Source organism: Chamaea fasciata, unplaced genomic scaffold, assembly GCF_029207755.1.
Source record: "Chamaea fasciata isolate MVZ Bird 193981 ecotype frontalis unplaced genomic scaffold, bChaFas1.0.hap1 SCAF_6, whole genome shotgun sequence".
Taxonomy (NCBI): domain Eukaryota; kingdom Metazoa; phylum Chordata; class Aves; order Passeriformes; family Sylviidae; genus Chamaea; species Chamaea fasciata.
The window spans coordinates 28,641,896-28,650,856 of NW_027094091.1; the positions used below are offsets into that span (position 1 = coordinate 28,641,896).

General features: G+C 34.8%; 1 long non-coding RNA gene across 1 annotated transcript; it reads right to left on the reverse strand.

Moving 5' to 3' along the window:
• Nucleotides 1–1,722: 1,722 nt before the first annotated feature.
• LOC136290599 (uncharacterized) lies at nt 1,723–5,906 on the reverse strand. Its single transcript, XR_010721236.1, has 3 exons — nt 5,681–5,906; nt 4,107–4,214; nt 1,723–3,702 (listed from the first exon to the last, which is right to left on the reverse strand). It is a non-coding gene; the product is annotated as an uncharacterized lncRNA (long non-coding RNA).
• Nucleotides 5,907–8,961: the final 3,055 nt, after the last annotated feature.

An 8,961-nucleotide genomic window follows, 5' to 3' on the forward strand; every position in this document is an offset into this window, starting at 1 on the left:
TTAGGGCTATATTAGCTTGCTCTTCATCTAACTGGTGGTAATTAATATGTTTTAAAACTGGATTTCTCCCTCAACACTTTTGTTTTCTGCCTAGTAGGGTTTTTTTTGTGAACAGCTAGTTGGATCAATCACAACCTTTCTTATATCTTCACTTTTTTCCCAAACAGCAACTAAGAAAGTACACCAGGGTTTTGATGGGCATGACTGAAATACTAAGGTGTTAAAAACTGTTTGTAAAGTAAGACAAGTTGGCTGAAGCAGGATGGAAAAGAATCAGGCTAGGTCCTGAAGGCCTAACCTCAAAATCATGGTGTGTCTTGAGGCACAGGAGCGAAAAATAAAAGTGAGCTCTTCCTAACATCTCAGGTGGTTCTTTACCAGAGTTCAAGAATCGTGTGTCTTGTACAGCCTTCTAAAATCATGTTTGGTCTATATATGTTACATTACGGCATTTAGGAAGAAACACTGAATTTCAAATATGCTGAGTATATTTGTGACAATTTTTCTCATTATAATGGAAATTAAGTTTGGGACTGTCAGATGGATTGAGTTCCCTGTTTGATCCAGATGCTTTTTAGCTGAGCTTCTGTGGTTGAAGGTTTTTATAAAGATAGTAGATGACTTCAGACTTCAATGCAATCTTAATGTTTGAAGTCTTTCAAGATACATGCTAGGTGTTTGGCCAGTAAATTCTTTCCGTCCTTTTACTTTTTCATGCATAGCCCACAGCAGAAATTGAAGTTTCTTATTTTAAATATTCATTTTCATCCATTTGTATAATTCTGGACTTGCTGAATTATCTCTATCTCTGTAATGTTAAAACCTGGATATTAAAGCAAGCCAGATATCAACCTACATTGTAATTATTTTGTCATAGTTATAGATATTTCTGCTTAGTCTTTTAAGACAAATATTAATAAGTTTATCTCATATCATTATTAATGGAGCTCCATTAAATTTTGCATTTACTTTTTTTTCCTAAATTCTGTTAAAAGCTTTCTTTTTGCTCATTTATGACATCAAGAGGCCCAGTTGCTTGTATCTGCATTTAGGGATAAAGGATTGTAGATACATGTATCATCCCACAGAGAATGACTCGGGACATGTTCACCCATGGATGGATGCATGTACATGCTTATTGCCTTGATTAAATACTGCCCCCATAAATGTCGCAGGAACTTAAACTTTAGAAATTGATACGCTCAGTTTTTCATCAGTGATAATATGTATTCAGATTCACTACTACAAAATAATTCATAAACTTAAGTCAAGAGTTCATGCTCTAAGTTTAATTTAGAATAGGTTAGAATATGAATAGCTACATTTCCATCTCCTCTTTGATGTACTTAATGCATCAATTTCAAGCAAAAAAGTTACGTATATTTTATCAGTGCTTCTGAATATATGCTTCTTTTTAAAGGGCCTAAGAACTCTCAGAAATTTCTGGAAAATGAGTATAGAACAACTTTTTAAAAGCTTAGAAAACAGAATTAAGCTGTCTATTATCTCAGCAAGTCCTCACAGGTGTGAGAGGATTCATATTTTAAGGTTTTGCTGATTCTGTCTCTCCTGGAATACACTATGAGTAATAGTCATGATGATTAAGTAAATCTTTATTAAAGATAACAAAAAATTAACAGAAACAACAGTCAACAGTAAATCTGAAAAGTATCAAAAAAGGAGTGCCCATGATGGAGCATTCTCATGAATTTAATAGAAAATCAGAAAAATAATAAATAATTCATTTTAGATTCTTGCCTTGTTGTTCATAATCACAAAACTATTGTTCTGGCTCTAACAGCCTCCTCCCAAGACAACACCTTGGAATAGTTGCTACAGCATTACCTTCCAATACCCATCCCTTCATTCCCCAAAAGTTTCAATAATTTGGAAGATCAACTAAAAACTGATGGAGCCAGGAAATACAGCGCATACAACAGTCTTCCCATTTCAATTTATTCAGTCCAATTTTGATGTATTGCTGTGTGTTATCAACTGTTCCAGTGAAATTTCAGTGTGAACCCACTGTTCATAGATAAACTTTCATTGTTTGCTACAACAGAGTCTAGTTGCCATCTCTGAGACTAGAATGCTATAAATGCCTCTAATTAAATGAGGAATAGCTTCTGCTCTTGGAAGGTTATCATCTAAATAGAATCAAGGGGAAAACAACAGAAGAAAGAAGTATTGTTAAGTATTTATTAAAGATGAGCAGCTGAGGCACAGACTCAGGAGAAGTTTGAATAATAATTTCTGAGGAAGGACTGAAGAAAAAAACCCCCAAAGCTGCATGAACTGAAAACAAACTTCTTTTTCATCAAGGGTTTAAAAGTATTTATTTTGTGTTGAGAAGTCCATTTTTTTCAAGACAAAAAAGAATTTTTTTCAGGAAAACCATGGAAAGAAAGCACTAAATTTACAAGATGTCTCTCAGTTTCTAAGGAATATGTCTTGCACCATTCTAAGGAAGAGGACTTGCTCCTTTCTACAGTTCATCTTACAGAAGTCTCCTAGAATGAATTTTCTCTTTTATCCTCACTCCATCTAGCCTATCAAGTTCCTAATCATAGTAGCCTGTGGAGTCCTCCCTCCCTCTAGTAAGGAGGAATGAAATAATTTTCATTTTTTCATGCTGACTTAAATTCTATTTTATATTAATATCTAAGACATAAAACTCTGCTGTTTCTGGTCATTATTGGAGCTATTATCTCTATTTTTCAGTGCACAGGTAGGTATTCCATTTAAGATGAAATGGCTTTGGCAGAAAGCACTGAAAGCAATCCACATCAAGATGTTATGCAACACCTTTAAAGGATAAAAAAAAAAAAAAGTTCAAAATCTTCCAGGATAAGGGGAGAATTTAGAGAGGTTCTATTCCTTTCCAGAAAATTTCATGTTAAATAAATGTGGAGTTTGTGTTCTAATGGATTAGAGAATGTAGACTTTACTTTTTCTTATTGCCATCAAAAAGTTTTCAGAGTTGCTAGCACAAGCTCTTTTGATGTTTCCAAAAATTTTAAACCTCAAAAATTCAACCTCCTCCAAATGAAACTTTCGGTTAAAAGGATTCTTTTTTTTTTTTTTTTTTTTTTTTTTTTTTTTTTTGAGAAGCAAGGTGATTTGCTCAAGTAACAAATGAAATTTCAACTAGGGACATGAATATAGGTATTAATGGGTATGAAGCATGAGGTTCTGTGCCCTAGTCCATATCTGTTCTCCATTGATTATTGAATTCAAGAAAGAAAAAATGTGACAGATAACATAAAAAAATAAACATGGCATATAGCAAACAAAATCCCTTTGAAATTTCATGAAGCTTCACCTAATTCAGATTTCTCACTGATGTCAGCTTTCATTTTCATTATCTAGTTTTCTGTTCCATTTTGATTTTTCATGTCATATCAAAAAGATCATGTTTGACCCCCATAAGCAAAATGCTGCATGACTAAGGAGTAAGAATCCTTTTAATCTTCCAAGTCTTGAATGGCATGAAATTTTGTTTCCAAGGAAACTGCAGATTTTACTTTGGTAGAGGCCACGTGACAACGAAGGTGTAAAAGCCATCTTGTAAATTGTCTCTACAGATGTAAAAGCCATGTATAAAATTCTTTGGTTTAACATTCTCTTCCTTCTTGCCATGAAATAGAGGTGACACTCATTTTACTCTTCCCATGTATATGAACTGGCCAATGCAGTAGTTCTCTAGTGTGAAAATATAAAAAACCCCTAGAATTCAAGTATTATTGCTATTCATAAAAGATAAAACTATAATCAGAAAGTATTTCTAGAAATCACAGTGAGGCCCATTCTTTTCTATCATAACAATGATGGGGCAGGATATCTCCACCCTTGTGAGTGGGATTACATTCTTGCCTTTATAGATAGATTTTTATGTGCTAGAAAAAGCCATCACCAGTAAGAACCCATGTCAATCCACTAAATTTTAGTGTTGTATTAATTTATATCAGCTGAAAACTTAATATCTAGACTGTGGTCTTCAATATTTTTCAAAATAGGCCAACTTTATTATATATCACTAAATGCCACTAAAACCAAATTCCTAAATGCAAAGTAACATGATGTTCATATTTTCTGTCATTTCTTACCAATAGTAGACCTTTCTTCTTAGAATACTTGTTTGCTTTCATACAAAACCTCTCATCATTGCTTGTGCCAGTTGCTTGAACTCCTGTTGATTATTCCCCAGCTGATTCCTAAAACCAATTAATTTACCATGATGTTACAGCAGTCATTACAAAATGATGAGTCAGAAATTTCATTTGCAGTGCAGCATGGTGAGGTCGTACGGTACACTTTTCTCTTATTGCTATTTTTCCCTTAACCTCTATTGTGTCCTTCAGTTTACTAATACCTCAGATTTGGTGAACCAAGCTCTTGGATGGAGATTCTCCCTGTCTCAAAGGGGCAGCAATGAAGATTTACACCATTGCTGGAATCAGCTGCAGAATCCCAATCAGATAAGCTTGATTGGATTCCTCTAAATTTAAAGTGACCTGTATATCTTTTTTTCCACAGAAAAACAGAAACTATTTCACAAATCATATTATTTCTGAAGAGTTAGCCGCTGGATATAAACTTTACATTCTCCTAGTGATTGTTCCCATACCATCAGCCCATTATGCCCTCTTCAGTCTGTAAAGTGCTTGTCACAGTTGCATGTAAGCTTTATTTCTAGTATTGATGTTAACTATTAATTTGATAAACTAAGAACAGGGAATGACAGTCCACAACGGGATTGAACCTTGTGAACAAGCAATAACAAATGAGTGAAGGTCTTCAGAAACTCATGTCCTTACAGCTAAAATCTGCCCTCTAAGCTGCTGACATTCTAGTGATAGGTACCAAGCCCACTTATCATTCAAGCCAAGAACCTTTATCATTAGTAGTGCTGGGAATAAACATCCATCATGTAGGTTTTATTGTCTGCAAGGGCTGCTTTTATGTGCTTAGTTTTAGAGCTCTCTTTAAAACAATTTGCCTTGCATTGCAAAGAGGGAAAAAGCATTACTTTTCCTATTAGATAACAAGAGCTATATTTTTAAATCTGGCATCAAGACCATACCACTCATGGGTTTCACTGATAAACTTCTTAAGGCAATGAATACCTGAGACTGAGAGTAGAAGTGACCACAAAGCAAAGAGTAACAACAATTTGAGTTGTTGGCTTGATTATGTTTGAAGTACTTGTAGTTCCCTGAATACCTTAGGGAAAGATATAAATCTTGGATCTCTATAATACACTCAGACAATAAAACCCATTCTCTTATATAGAGTCTTTTTTTCTTTCATTCTATATCCTAAATGATTCTTTGTGAAAAAGATGAAAGTGCACCTTTACTCCTAAGCAGCCTGATTAAATGATCCAGATTTAAATCACTATTCCAAAAATTGTTGATTGGGACCATGAGTGTCAGTCTCCTATTAGCTGCTGCTTGTCTCTTCTAGTGTGACAATCTATTTTATGAAATTCCTGAAAAGAAACAACCCATATGAAATATCACCTTCAATAGATGAAAGCACATTTTGAATGGAAATAATGATCCTAAGTCAGTGCTGCTGTCTGTGCTCTATTTGGTCCTGCCAAAAGGTTCTATCATGTTGCATTGTTATCATAACCTTGTGGTGGTGTCTGGAGTTGTGTACCAGCATGATCACTCACCAGTCCACACGGAGAGTTTGTATCCTTAGGTTAGGCGGGTCTGAACCTCAGACTGAAGGGTGGAGAGGACGAGGAAGAAGAAAGAGTGACTCTCACGTGGGTTGAAGCTAGGTGTTTATTGCTCCCACAGGGCCACGTCCAGAGTGACTCCTGGGGTTCTGGTTTCAGCTTTTGTATGGGGGGCTGTGGGGAGGGGCAAGGGTGAACCATAACCAATACCAGGTAAGGAGGGAGTGACCTAGACAGAAAGACAATACACAGGAAATCTGATACATGCTACAGGGCAGAGAAGTCATAGGCTCTGCCAATCACCCCAGCCTCTCACCAGCGTCTGGGCTGGGTTGCAGGGAGATGGACAGGACCCACAACTAGGGAAAAACCGAAGGGGTTAAAACACGGGGTAGTCTGGAACAAACCATTCTACATAAAATTATAAACTAATTATTTCACATCGCTACATCACCTTTTACTTTTTCTATTAAAATTTCTAACTCAGTTATTTAACTTTATAAACAAACAAAGAAAACATCGCTTCAAGGCCTTACAAATTTTAAATCCTTATTTAAAGGGAACAGCTTTCACCTGATGCTCCATTAAGGTCCTTATGGAACAGCCCTTTGGATGCAATATATACAAAAGGATGCAATACATACCCTAAAAATAGTCAACACGTGACTGACTATTTATTCCAAAAGACTAATTTATTTGGTGATTTCCTTGTTCCTTTCTTGATAAGCTCAGTGCATCTCTCAATCTTGGCACTGCAGAAAAAAGATGACGTTTCAAAGTGTTTGTGGAGGGGCCTGACTGACTTGGCTCAATCAGCAGCACAGGTGGGACCTAATTTCAGGCAATACAGTGGCCTCATATAACACAGAAGCCACAATATGATTTTTATGGGAATAAAAGTTCCAATGCGGCACTCCTGTGAACACTGTTCTTTGCTATAATTTTATTGCTTTTTAAAAAATGTTCCACCATTCATATTAACATTACTGACATTTGCTGTAGCTATAAATGAAGCAGTTAAAGAGCTGAAGGCATTCTGAAATAATCATCAACTGAGAAGAATATGGTAAAGCTTTTCAAACTGTTCTTTTTAGTGGTTTCAAGACCTGATTCTGAGACAATGAAGTGTATCTTGTCCTATGCAAAGTGGGGAATAATTTCTGTGAAAAATGCTTTGAAAGAAAATCTGTGTCAATATGGGTGAAATATGATTCAGTAATTTAGTAGTTTTTGGAGGTAAAATATATGAAAGGAAATGGGTAGAGCAGAGAGAAAATGTTATTTATCTTTTGCAGATTTCATTTAAAACAAAAGTCAGATCTTCACCCAAGTGAAAAGTCCATTCTGATGCAGCAGGGAGGAGGTTAGCCAGTCATAATATTCCAGAGCTTGCTAAGGACAATGTACATGATAATAATGGCTTCAGCAGGTTAGAATCACTCTATTCTATTCTCAACTACAAGCATCCCACTTCAGTTATTCTTAAAGGAGCCAGAGTACTGACATCATGTAATGTTCTTGTCTTATGTGTGTTATTTGCAACTCACTCCCAGGCCAGGGAGACAGTCTGAAGCTGCCACACTTCTTTATTCCTCATCAGACTGTCTGTATTTGACTGTGGAGAGTGACTCTAAACTCCCTGAATTTTTAGAAGTGTGTTTATGAGCCAGGAAGACCATAGACCAATGCTGTTAATAAAGAAGCTGCAGTATTGCACACACAGCAGCATATATAGCTTACAGCTTGAGATCACCATATAAAGAAGTTCTCCAATCATGACAATAAGATCCACTCATAAAGTAAGTCAAAAATGTCAAAATGTATGAGACTTCCAATATATTATTTGCCATATATCAATATTACAGGGCAGTTTGTTTTTTTATTCACGCCTTTTAAATTTTTTTAGATGTACTATAATACTTATCCATTCTATGTCCTCAAAAAAAAGGTAACCTTTCTGAGAATTTGAATCCATAGGGTTTTATGAGAAAGTTTCCACCTTTCATTTCAGAGGTCAGAAACCAAATTGCACAATGTTTGCAAGCCAGGGGGAAGAAGCATGTGCTAATCTTACCACTTCAGCTTTCTACCTTACTGCTGCACCAGATTCAGGGGATAAAGTACCTAAAGTATGCCCAGAAGTCATCTTAAAAAAAAAAAAAAAAAAAAAAAAAAAAGAGAGAGAGAGAGAGAGAAGTAAAACTATTATGGATTTGCTCTTGGGAAATTTCATCAGTTACCATTTCACCTGTTTGGCAATGCCCTTATTGAATTGGCAACATGCCTTCCCAGAAAGTATTTTCAAGTTCCTGAGCAGAAGAATAGGTAGCAGAAGGATTTTTAATATATACCTTATATACATATGCATGTGTGTGTACATATGTATTCATATATATATATATATATATATATATATATATATATATGTATGTATGTATGTATGTATGTGTGTATGTATGTATGTATGTATATATGTAAGTGGTTTTTATTCTGGTGATGGTAAGTATAGAAATATTTTAAGGGTTAGTTTGAATGTGTTTTGGATTTTTTTTGCTATGTAGGGAAGATTTACTGTAACACTTGTGAATTTAGAAGAAAAGTTTATAATTTAAAGAAGAATTCTGTATTAATGGAATCAATGTACATCCTTTTTCATAAGAAATGGTTTATTTTTTTCTGTGGATGCAGCTGGAGGGGATTATTTTTGTTGTTTGATGTTGTATAAACATATAGAGACTGAAAAGCAGAACAAAATTTACTTATGTCTGTATGTCCCTCTTTAGTTAATGATAGAAAGGGAACGATAATAATTGTTACCTACCTTCTCTCTTCAACCAATACAATTAGTATTATATTATAACATTATTGTAGAAGATAATAAGTTGATCAAACATGCTTTATGAAAAATGCAATTTATGAATATTTGGTATTAGGCTGATTTTCCCAGATACTCATCATACAGCTTGGTGAAAAATAAGGTAAATTGTTTACAAAAGCATGAACTGATATTTGGAAAAGATTAAATTGTAATTTTTTTTTTACTTTAAATTTTTAAATTATGGAATTTAATTTTTTTCTCATGATCTTTCAAGAGTTTTCAGCTAGGACAATTCATGCAATCATTTTCTGACACCTCTAGGTTTAGGATGAAGGACCAAATGGAAAGATGTTTGCTTTAAATGCATATTACTAAGCAACAGGGCTTGAATTTAAAAACAAATTCCTTATAAAAACAACTATACATGTGCACAGGTTACAGCACAAGGAGTAAG